This window comes from Marmota marmota, unplaced genomic scaffold (assembly GCF_001458135.2).
Source record: "Marmota marmota marmota unplaced genomic scaffold, marMar, whole genome shotgun sequence".
In the NCBI taxonomy this organism is placed as follows: domain Eukaryota; kingdom Metazoa; phylum Chordata; class Mammalia; order Rodentia; family Sciuridae; genus Marmota; species Marmota marmota.
The window spans coordinates 106,485-119,098 of record NW_026000037.1 but is presented as its reverse complement, the minus strand read 5'-3'; the positions used below and the strand labels follow the sequence as shown (position 1 = coordinate 119,098).

The 12,614-nt window shown below is 52.5% G+C and overlaps 1 long non-coding RNA gene across 3 annotated transcripts in view; it reads right to left on the bottom strand.

Annotated features, from left to right (window-relative positions):
* The window catches only part of LOC125619322, a 42,915-nt gene extending 30,307 nt beyond the window's left edge, over nt 1–12,608 (bottom strand). For all 3 annotated transcript variants that reach the window (XR_007350802.1, XR_007350803.1, XR_007350801.1), the window contains exons 1-2: nt 10,838–12,608; nt 8,968–10,436 (exon numbers count right to left, since the gene is read on the bottom strand). This is a non-coding gene — a long non-coding RNA (uncharacterized LOC125619322). The remainder of the gene's footprint in view (nt 1–8,967; nt 10,437–10,837) is intronic.
* Nucleotides 12,609–12,614: the final 6 nt, after the last annotated feature.

Below are 12,614 nucleotides of genomic sequence, written 5' to 3'. Positions count from 1 at the left end.
CCTCCCTCTCCCTTTACGCTGCTTGGACAAATCGGCAGCGAGCTTTGTAAGGATGCCCCCTTGGGCTGAGCAGACTCTTGATTGCTTCTTGGTCACAGAGAGCTGCGGGTGACCAACGCTCTTCGTTTTCATGCTCCTTCCTCTGTTACCTTATCAAATGCTGATTCTAACAACCACTTGGCACTGGGACCATTTAAAATCCTTTCTTCAGAAAGCCTTAAGTGTGTCATGTGGCTGTTCGCCTCCCAGGTGCACCCCCATCACCAGCCTCCTGAGGAGCCCCCACTGCTACGTCTCTGGCCCCAAAAACTGACGCACTCATTTAGTTCAGATAGTACTCCACTTTGGGGCTGGGATTGTGGCTCAGCGATAGAGCGCTCGCCTGGCACATGCAAGGCTCTGGGTTTGATCCTCGGCACCACATAAAATAAATAAATAAATAGCAAAGATATTGTGTCCAACTACAACTAAAAAATATATTTAAAAAAAAAAGATATAGTACTCCACTTCTAAGCGCTCAATCCTTGCTATTCAGCTTTGCTACTCAACAAATCTTGTGGGTTCATGAAACCAAGAATCGCTTCTTGCTATCCTCTCAGGTAGGCAGGGAATGGGAGGATGTGGCCCCAGGGACTTTGCTTCACTCAGGTCTGTGGGCCTCCTCCTCTGTAACTCAGGCTGAGTTGCAGGCCTTACCTAGAACACATGCATTCGGGGGCTGAGAAGAAAAACAACTCCTAGAATTTCCTGAAAAGCCTCTAACTGCAGGGAGTGTATCCCACCTGTCCACATTCCAGTGGCCGACGAAAATCAGCTGCTAAATCCAAAGTCCAGGAAAGGAGGAAAATGCCCACCCTCCACAACAGGAAGCAGAGAGAGCCCGGCCCTGGCTGGACGGTGCAAACCTGTCACAGGAAGGGAGATCAGAGGTCCCTGTGAACCCAAGGTGCCTGCCAGGTGTGCAGCTGAGCAGCTTCTGCAAAAGTCTGTGGAGCAACCATTCCCAATAAAGCTGAGACTGCACTCACACTGTCCCCAAGGCTTCGAAAACAGCCGAAGATTTAAAAAACAGTCCTGGACCTCTTCCCAAGTTTCTGCCGTCAGTGGGTGCGTCAGAAAGCCATTCTCCCTACGCGCCTTCTGTCTCCATCAGGCCAGAGCCTAGCAGCTGCGCCGTGACTGCCCCATTCACAGTGCCCTCCGGCACACCTGCACGACAGGCCACCCAGCAGGAGAGAGGGAGAGATCCGAGCCAGACCGGCCATTCCTGCGCATCGCGCCTCCGTGACCGTGCTGTCCTTCCTGCACGAGGACCAGCCGGGGCCTTGGAGGCCAGCCAGGGGCAGGGTGTGACGGGCACCCTGGGGCACTGAGACTCTGGAAGTGTCCCCCACAAGTCCAGTGTGCTGGCTGGAGCTGACCAGCAGGAGGCCTCCCATACTCCCTCACTCCGGGCCTTCCTCCTCTGCCCACTGCCTGCCGGCCAATTGTATGTGAGGCTCTTTGTAAAGTGGTTGACTTCAGGTGGAATGGCCTCCACCCTGGCCTGGCCTCCACCTTGGCCCGGCCTCCACCCTGGCACAGGATGCTTGATCTCGCGGGGTGGAGGGGGGGGTCAGCCTGGTGCAGGGAGCTCCTTTGGTGAGAGGCAGCAGCTGTCCCTCGGTCCCAGGGCTCTGCCACTAGCTGGCCTGCACAGCTGCACTACCTCCCCTCCTCCAGGGCGCTGCCCACCCGCCTCTTCTCCTGGAACACCATCTTCCAGCATGGTCCCTGCCTGGTGACCTGGTGAAGCTGACCCAGGAGGTGGGCCCCTCTGGCTCAGACTGCAAGAGGCAGGCCGGTCCAGGTGAGCACACACAAGTGCACAGATGCCCTCCGAGTCGGGAACTGGGAAGAGAAGCACTGGGCGGCCTCTGCGTGTGGAGGTGGCGGGAGCGTCATAGCAGGGCAGCTCCGCGGGCACTGAAGCGCACCAGGTGGCCCCACACGTGTGCTCCCCTGGACGTTACGGCCCGACTGCCCTGGTCCCTCTGGCGATGTCCACCTCAGGCAAAGCCCCCTCCAGCCTCTGCTTCCTGCTACATCTCTGATCCATGGGTCTCGCAGATGACCGCTGACCACCTCCGTCTGTATTCCTCCCAGGCCCTCCTTAGAGTTGTATTTGAACAAATGGGGAGAATAAGCACAAGCTACTCTCCATGTCACTTTGGGAGGTAAAGTCTAAAGAGCAAAAATATCACCTAAAAAAACTAGTCTTGGTGGCCCATCTGAGGTGAGGGTTGTGCTTGTCACCATAAAGTCCCCCTGATTTACAGCTATACTGGGCTTTGGGGCTCCCTCCACCTGCCACGTCTTCCTCAGTGCCCTGAGCTGGGATGGCTGACCACCCCATGAGCTTGGGCAGCTAAAACCGACCACTCCCCAGATCTGGCTGTCCAACCTAGAACGACCTTCGCTGAGGGGTGTCAACAGCCCCCTCCCCCCCCAGTCTCACCCCACCACCTGTCCAGTCCCCTCTGCTGAAGTCCTGTTTCTAGGAGGATATAAAGGAAACGTCACACCCCTTCCTCCTAGCTGGTCCGGTCCCCAGCCCCCAGGAGCAAGCTCTCGGGATGAAAGACATCTGGGCCCCAGGGACGCACATTCCCAACCTGAAGTGGCTCGTATTCAGATCTGGGAGTTTTCAGGCAAAATACCTGCAGACATAGAAATAAAAAGGAAAACACCTCATTGAACGTTGCTAAAGTCACACCCGATTCATTTTATTGAAACAGACGTGATTTACCAGTTGAAATGACGACTTGTGTTGTTGGGTGGGTGACGACGTAGCTTGCTCAGGGACTTTAAAGCGTGTTCCTGTGGTGAGCTCCCCAAAGTGGTCTCTCCAGCGACTGAGTCGGGTTTCTGACTTCGCGTCAGAGAGAGTTCCTTAACGTGGAACCTGAAGTCCACTTTACCCACTGTGCTTTTATAAACGCCAATGCTCACTCCCAGAGGGTTCTGCTATAATTAAATCTGGCAAAATGCCTTGGGATGCAACGTGACATCATGCCACCCCTGAAGTCGGTCCCTTCCGTTCCTGTGAGTCAGCAGGAAGGCCACGCTCTGCGACCCCAGCCACGGCATGTCTGTGCCAATCCTGCAGCAGGAGCAAAGCTGTGCCAGGCAGTGTGTGCCCTGGCTCAGTGTCACAAGTCCTCCCGTGGCAGGCCTGTGCGTGGCTCTCCAGAGGAGCCCCAGGTGGCAGGCTGTGGCAGTGGTGTGGCACTTCACCAGGAGTCGGTCTAGACCTGAGAATCATGTGGTCACACCCGCACCATGTGAGCACAGGCTGCAGCGTCTCCAGGGGTCCGGCTGCCGGCCCGCCTGACATTAAGTCCACCTCGAGGTGAGGATGGGTGCAGCCAGGTGGCCTCGTCAGCATCCGAGACGGGCTCTGCCACCAGCTGAGCTGAGTCTCTACCTTTTCAGCCCAGGCCCGTGTTTATTTGGATTCAAGGGGGAAAGACACAGCCCAGGAGCCTGCATGTGACGGGGTGTTTGACCCTCTCCCTGGAGAACCCCCAGGCGACTGCACACACGTGTGGGCTAGCAGGGCCTCTGGGGACATTTTCTGCATGGGCAGTCATCTCTTGTTGACACGTGGCACCACATGTGTGACTTTTACTGCTTTGCTATTTCTCTGGACAGCCTCATTACTGAAGAAAATGCAGTAAAACATTTGTTTTTCTGAGAATAGTCTTGTCCTTTACTTCTAATGGCTCCTAAAGGGATCTTCAGATTTTCCAAAGGAAAACCTTCTTAGCTCACAGACCCTAGAACAGCGTGACCACGTAAGACGAGGTTCCCAGCCAGAACAAACGCAGCGCTCCAGGGACAACAGCCTGGGGACAGAGCCATCCACAGAGAAGGCACAGGAGCACCAGCTCCAGGTCACCCCCGTGCAGCCACCGGATGTCATGAGACAAGTGACATCCTGCCTCGATGGGAAGCCAACGGGGCTGGCAGACTGCTGGAAACCTCACAGCATTGAAAAGCAACACTTCCACAGGAGTTGAGCAGAATCAGGAGGAAAAGAAAAAAATTCAATGCTTGATTTCACTTTATTTTCCAAGGGTCACAAATAATTCCCCATGAACAGCCCCATGCGTGGCTTGAGGAAGTGCCCTCTTGAACAGAGGGCCTTCTGTCAGCCCTGTGCTGGTCTGCAGGTCTGAATACAGGATGGAGCCAGAAGGACAGACGGACCTGTACACACTCCCTTACCTCAAACACTACAGTAGAAAAGAAAGAGGCTACAAGACTAAAAAGACTAAAAATGAGGAAAAATATCTCAATATAGTGGGCTAAGATTTTTGGTTTTGGGCTGCAGTTTTTTTGAGCTAATATCAAGTGGCTGACTAAGAAGCCTGTGTACTGAGTCTTCACAGTCCACAAGGAATCATAAAGAAGCTCCCTTCTGCAGCCCCGACCCCTGCTGCACATGCACACACACAGGGGTACACACACAGACACATGCACACAGGCGTGCACACACATGCATGAGCAAACAGAGGGACAGACACAGACAGGCATGCACGCACTTAGGCATGCCAATAGGCATGTGGGCACACAGGTATGCACAGGCAGGCACACAGACAGGCATGCAATCCCACAGGAACCTACACACAGAGGCATGCACACACACAGGATGCTCACATAGTGACACACACACACAGGCATTCTCACACAGTCACACACACACAGAGGCATGCACACACAGTCACACACACACACAGAGGCATACACACACAGGCATGCTCACACAGTGACACACACACAGAGGCATGCACACACAGAGGCATGGTCACACAGTCACACACACAGAGGCATGCACACACAGTCACACACACAGAGGCATGCACAGACAGTCACACACACAGGCATGGTCACACAGTGACACACACAGAGGCATGCACACACACAGGCATACTCACACAGTGACACACACAGGCATGCACACACAGTCACACACACACACAGAGGCATACACACACAGGCATGCTCACACAGTGACACACACACAGAGGCATGCACACACAGAGGCATGGTCACACAGTCACACACACAGAGGCATGCACACACAGTCACACACACAGAGGCATGCACAGACAGTCACACACACAGGCATGGTCACACAGTGACACACACAGAGGCATGCACACACACAGGCATACTCACACAGTGACACACACAGGCATGCACACACAGTCACACACACACACAGAGGCATACACACACAGGCATGCTCACACAGTGACACACACACAGAGGCATGCACACACAGAGGCATGGTCACACAGTCACACACACAGAGGCATGCACACACAGTCACACACACAGAGGCATGCACAGACAGTCACACACACAGGCATGGTCACACAGTGACACACACAGAGGCATGCACACACACAGGCATACTCACACAGTGACACACACAGGCATGCACACACAGTCACACACACACACAGAGGCATACACACACAGGCATGCTCACACAGTGACACACACAGAGGCATGCACACACACAGGCATGCTCACACAGTAAAACACACACAGAGGCATGCACACACAGTTACATGGCATGCAGAAATGCATGCAGTCGTACACACATAAAGGCATGCATATGCAGGCTTGACACACAAGAATACATGCCAGGCATGCACACATAGTCATTCACAGCACTGGTTTGCACACACAGGCACACACACAGGCTCACACGGGTATGCACAGTCATGCGCACACACAGAGTGATGCATGTGAAAGCTCACCCTCCTGCCATCGTCACCAGGCAGGTGTCTTCCCTTTCCTTCTGTCCCCTGTCCCTACAGGCATGCTAAGTGTTGCTAGGGTGTCACTTGGAGGGGTTGTGGAAGATCTCAAGACTCAGATGGCCACACTCCAGCTAGTGAGTCAAAGAAGTTCTAGAGATCATTGTGTACAAAATGCATTCTGTGGACATGGATTGGAAAAACAGCCAGCCAGTTTAGTGTCTGGGCAGGAGAAACGGAGTGCTTGGAGGCTGGAGCACAGCATAAGGAGATAATCAGAAAGTCGGCAAAGCATGATGTGCCAAGATGTCCACAGGAGCCTTATTTAAAATTGCAGAATAAGCAAAAAAATCTGGATTCAAACCAAACAGCCCCAAACAGGAGATGGTTAAATAAGATGTGCTATTAAACAGACATTAAATATGCTCTCAGAATTTATTTAATTAAATGGAAAAATACGTATAACATTCTGTAAAGTTAAAAAACATACACAACCATATGTAAAGTGCATTTTAAATCCGTGTCAAAAGTGCTACATTCAAAATGAGCTGTGACTTGTGAGGCACACTTAGGACGACATAAAGTACTTTTCCACCACATCTGGAGTGACGAGGGAAGAAGGACAGGAAAGGGACGATCTATTGCTTAGGGACGAGAGAAATCCGCTAACAGACAATAGAACTCATTCTTTCTCTCACAAGGAGAGTGATTTTCAAGTTCTAAAGATGGAATATACAATTGAAACATAGACATTTCAACCCAAAGCAGCAGCAAGGGCCAGCGGAAGCTCCATAGGAGCCCAGGGCATCCTGCTGGGTTCCACGTGTCTGCGACGTCTGGGGCACCTGACCGACGAGGACCTTCATCAAGTCACAGGTGCACACAGGAACAACGACGGTGAGAGTCTGGGCCTCAAAAGGGCCAGTGGCGCCTCAAGTCCTGGGAGAAATTCATAGGTGTGACCTCAAAGTATTTGTGGGGGACCGTAAGAAGTCAGATCTTAAGAGGCTTCTACGGAGCACGAAGAGCAGGTTGTCAGGGTAATTGTTTATTAGGAAAATGGAAGATTGGCACATTTAGATAAATTTGATCCCAAAGAGATGTCACAGCAGATCACCACTTGGAGGACTTGTGGGAAGGACCATGGCTTAGTGCCAATGCGCTTGGGGTCTTCCCATCCAGGCCACCCAACAGAACCCAACACAAAGCTATTAGAAAATTGATCCGGAGGCTGTGCTGGTGACTTCCTTTCATGATTTGGTAAAAGATTATTTAAAATAAACAAGATAAAGGACCCCTGGGGTCCCCCAGCAGGAAGGTGGCAGAGTCTCCCCAGCTGTGGGAAGAGTGGTCAGCTCTGCACTGGACATCCCGGAAACGCTGGGGCCTGGAGCCTAAGACAGACGCAGGCCAGCGATGGCGGCTCCTCAGAGGAGTGAGCCAAGACGCAGAGCAAGGCCTGGCACAGCCCATGCCCCGGGAAGAGCCCTGGGGGAAGGCACGACACTGCTGTGGAGTAGGAGGCGCAGTTGAGAGGCCCAGTCCTGAGCACTGGAGGAGCGAGCGCCCTCAGTCACTGGTGGAGTCCTGGTGGCCGGCTAGCCTCTGGGCACAGACCCTGGGAGCCCTGCTGCGCGGGGGTTTAGAAGATGCTGCACTCAGGCTGGGGAAGTGGCTCAAACGGTAACGCGCTCGCCTGACACGCGCAGGGCGCTGGGTTCGATCCTGAGCACCACATAAAAATAAAATAAAGATGTCGTGTCCACCGAAACTGAAAAATAAACATTTAAAAAAATTCTCTCTCTCTCTGAAGAAGAAGGAGAAGCAGCTGCTGCTCTCCACAAGTCTGGGATTCCATCAAAGGCCCAGGCCCACCTCAGTTAGCCAGTCCCACTGGCCACTCCCTGGGATCCTGCCTCCACCTCTCCGGGTACCTGGACCCAGTCCTGGGACCATTCTATTCTCTTTGTTCTACATTTAAAAATAATAGAAAGGCGGGGCTGGGCCTGGGGCTCAGTGGTAGATAGAGCCCTTGCCTGGACCGTGTGAGGCAGTGGGTTGATCCTCAGCACCACATACAAAGATGTTGTGTCTGCCGAAAACTAAGAAAAATATGTTAAAATTTCTCTCTCTCTCTCTCTCTCAAAAAAAAAAAAAAAAAAAAAACAAGAAAAAAAACCCAGAAAAGCATGTGGGAGAACTGTGTCAGAAAGAGTAAGACACAGTTTTAGGCCAGTTCTTAAGTGTCTGTGATTATTGGGGCCATTTATTGGCGTGAGCCAATCTTCCCGGCAGTTCTGGAGAAATGGCCCCGCTGTGTTCACACAACACTAGATCATGGATTGGAGGTGATTGGGCTTCCTCTCCAGAAGGAAGGCTCAAAGGGGTTTTAAACATAACCATCATCAAATGCAGTAAAGGCAAACACCAAAGACCTGAGTGCCTGGAGCCATTTATCACCCCATCTCATCCCAGGAAAGAAGATCAGTCAAAATGGCAGCCTTTAGCATAAACGCAGGGAGTGTGATTTCCTCCTCCAGGATCAACTCCAAACCCCCCAGCAATGACTGTCTACGACAACTTGTGGCCCAGTGAGACTTTGAAGTTGGGAAGCAGTTCTCAAAAAGAATGTTATTTATGGAATGAAAGGAAATTTTAAATCCTGTTAAATTCCATTTTTTGGTCATTCCCAGAAACATTTTAGTGCACTTTTGATATGGTATAGCTCAAATCAACCCTCTAAAAGAAAAACAAAAACAACAAAAATCTCTTAAAAATCATCAATTCTGGAATTCTAAGATCCCACAATCTATGTCCACAACACATCTCCACATTGCCATTTTTCATGCAGCATAAGGGAAAATTCCCCTAAACAAGTTATGATGCAGTGTTTTCAGTAACCTGGAATTTTTACTTTATACTTATTGAAAGGGCTTTTTAAACTTTTGTTTTTGACAAATAGGAACGGGTCGTATACTCTAACAGGGTTCCTGCAATGCCTTCCCAAGCGCCCCATGGGCCGACCAAATCCCACCACCCCCTGCCCGACCGTGAGGCTCCCTGCGCTGCCTTCAGACTGGCTCTGCTTGGGCTTCCTCACACACGGGGTGGGGCAGGGGTCCTCGACTCTCTGCACCTGGCTGATTTCACTTACCTGAGACTCCAGTTCACTGGTTCACTGCAAATGGCATCATGGCTTTCTTCTTGTGGCTGAACGATATCCCTCCACTCATGTGCACCACGTTTTCACTTTCCTCTGTTGGTGGGCAACCAGGCTGACTCCACAGCTCAGCTGCTGTGAGTAGTGCCATAATAAATTGGGCCTTCGGTATGCTGATGTCGTTTCCCTTGACCGTGTTCCCTGGAGTGGGGTAGCTGGGCCATAGGGTCGGTCTAGTTTCTAGTTCATTTATTATCTCACCACTGGTACACACAAGCTACTTTTCTCCAAGTCCTCTCCAACATTTGTTTCTTTGTTTGCTTTTTGAATTAGTTCTTGGTTTTTGACTTGTTTTTTTTTTTTTAATAATAGCCTTTCTACTGGAATGAAATGGGATCTCATCGATGTTTTACTTGCTTTTCTCTGATGACTCAAAGGGCTTTTTAATACTTCCTGGGGTAGAGTTTCTTATCTGAAATCATGCTACAGCCTATGTAAAATTAAAATATAAGCAAAACAAACCAGCCAGGGCATTCCTAGAGTTATCTGTTTTCCAGGTCAGACCTCTTAAATGATTTGGGCTCAGGCTCGAGTGACCGACTGACTTCACCACACCCTCTGCTCCCTTCGGTGCAGGACCCAGACCTGACCCCAGAGGTCATTCCACGCCAGCCATCTGCAGCTTCAGGGTGCCTGGACGGCAACGGCACATCGGACCAGAGATGGACAACGTAAGAAAGAAGCAACTGCGGCCTTCAACTGTGCTAGGTCTTCAGAGCTGGCAGACGGTGCAGAGGAACACGGGCTGCACTCCCGGTTCTTACACGCATCCCAGAAAGTCCTCATTGTTCACCTGGGCTTCTAAAGATGCAACCGGAAAGTGCTCACCACACCTGGGGTGATGAAGAGCTTTAAAAGGAGAGCCGCCCGGCCCAGCGCCCTCCAGCAGACACGTCTTCGGGCTGTGGGTTTTTCATGAACTGTGCTCATCTAGTTCCCACGTCCCCAAGATATCAAATAATTGGAAGAATGTCCTTGTTTCTCAGAGTTTGTACCTTGAAGTGATGATCTTACTATTTTTTTTAAGAAAATATTTTTGTTGGTGTTTCAAGTTTACAAACTAAGACCAGAAACAGGTTCAAACATTCTGAGGATGTGAACAGAGTCCTGCACAGAACTGTGATGTGAAATCCCGGGTCGACCCTGGCATGGCACATGGTCAGGAATTCTCACACACTGGGAAGGTCACACCCAAACCTGAGTCTAGCGAACACCGCGTTGAGCGTGCCACCTCTGCTGGGCCTTAGTGTCCCAGCCACCACAGCAGTGGGGACTCACACCGACTGTGAGAACGTTGCCTGCCACCAAGCAGAAAGCACAGGAAGGGAGGATGGTGTCTAGAATCTACACGTGAGATGCTTCTAAATGCTAAGCTCTCGCTCGCGTGCCACACGCTTTTGTAACTGCATTTTGAGGATGGGAGATTGGGAAAGAAGAAAATGGTTAGTTAAGTTTTTACTGGGTCCTGGTACATATTTTTGTTATTTCTATTAAGATGTGACATTATTATCAATCTTCAATCAAGACCAAGAAAAGCAACCTGAAATCAAATCAGGGGAAAATGAATTTTAGTAAATATAAAAACCTAAAATTAAAACTTTGTTAAATGCCTTTATTTCAAATAGGAAAATGGATTGAGCCAGAGACGACAGCCCAAGGGTAGGCACCGGCCAGTACCCGGCAATCAGGAGGAGCGGGGCCACTGACAGACAGCAGGCCCAGGGAGGCAATGGGGCTGGACTGGCCAACCTGAGCCCCGGGATCCACCCCCAGCACCACAGGATGAACCAAGAGGACACTCCACCTCTGCACGTCCCGGAGGGCTTCCCTGTGGAAGGGAATGGACATCGTGTTGGCTTGGCAAGAGCTGGCTCCGTTCAGCCATGGGCCAGGAAACAGTGGAGGTGTGGTGGTCAGTGGAGCCATGGCTGGAGAAGACCCTGGGGGGAGAAAACGGTGCTGAGCGCTGCAGGGGCGCGTGGCAGGGGCTCCAGGCAGGACTGCGGGCCGGCTCACTGCCCCCGTGAGCACCAGTGTCACACCTGGACACCACCCACAAGGGCGTCCTAGAGCGGAGCCTGGGGACGCCCCTGGGGCACACGCAGCTTCTTGCTTCGCTGTTTAGAAGTGCAGGTTTCTAGGTTGCTCGGATGTTTGATTAGATGCTTTCTACCAGGTTTCATCATTTTAAAGTACTAAATGTTTTCATTAAGTGAAACCCCAAATCCCGTCCATCATCCCAAAAGACAGAGTCAATCAGCGTAGCTCCCACTCAGACACCAGAGGCTGTCAGGTACCCGGGACCCTGAGGGTGGAACGCAAAGTGTCCTCCTTGGGGTGGGGCACAGTCAGCAGCCCACACTGCACCCCGTTCCCCTCCACTGTCACTAGGAGAACATGGAGGCAGGCAAGTGCGTCACACCACACAAGGACGGCCCGACAGATCTCACACCAGAGCCCGGTCCTCGGCTCTGGCGAGGGGGGCGTCTGTGGATCTATAGCTGGAACACAAGAATTCCAGAATCCAACACAGAGCAGACCCGGCACAGAACTGGGGGAAGAGCCAGCGGCCAAGAGCGGGACGCCCCGGCCCTGCCAGAGCCCAGGCTGTGGACACCCCAGCCACTGGGCGGCCACTGACCACCAGGCGCCTTCACACAGGAGAAGTGTCCACAGCTGTCTGTTAAAGCTCTTCATTACCCCAGTGTGGTGAGCACGTGCAGGCTGCATCTTTAGAAGCCCAGGTGAACCCTCAGGAGCTCGTCACCCCTTCTGCTGACCAAGACGGGGCCCTTGAACAAAGCCTGCACTGGCGGAACCACTGTGTGCAAGAGCAACTGCCAAACGCGGAGCAGAGATGTGGGATGAGCAAAAGCCAGCGTCACTGCCCGGGGTGGCCCCTGGCCTGCAGGAGGTGCGCCCACCACGCTTGCCCGGGGTTCAGGACCTGAGGAGTAAGAGGAGCTCCGTGGGGGTCCCACAGGGAGCACACTGTGACACCTCTGGCCTCTGCCTCCTGGACGGCTGGGTTCTGAGGACTGGGATGTGTTCATAGCTGGACATGACGTCTTTCCCCCAACCTTGGAAGGTAGGGTCATAAGGGGCGCGATGTGCTTGGGAATAATGGAAGGTAGCATGGGCCAGAGCCTCCGTGACACCACGGCTAAGAACCAGCCAGGCCAGAGCCCAGCGTGGAGGCTCATGGTCACACGTGACTGGCCCTCCCTGCGACGGCTTCCATCCCACAGGGTGTCAGGGGCATCAGGGGAGGCTGGGCCAGGAGGCACAGCAAGGACGAGGGACATGAGCCACCAGCGCAGTGTGTGCTGTCCTGACAGGTGGCAGTGACAGGTGGATGTGACAGAGCTACCGCAGCTGAGCAGAGGGAAACGGTCAGCAGGAGTTCACGGCTAGTGGCCATCATTGCCCCACAAGGTCCTATCAGGTCACTCGCTAGAACCCTTCCTGCAGCCCACAGGAGAGAGAGAGGGTGGGTCACCTTCCAGGGATGAAGGCCGAACCTGCCAGCCAAGAACCCTAGGGCCAGCAGGTGCCCTTCCTGGGGTGCAGAGAGACGGAGG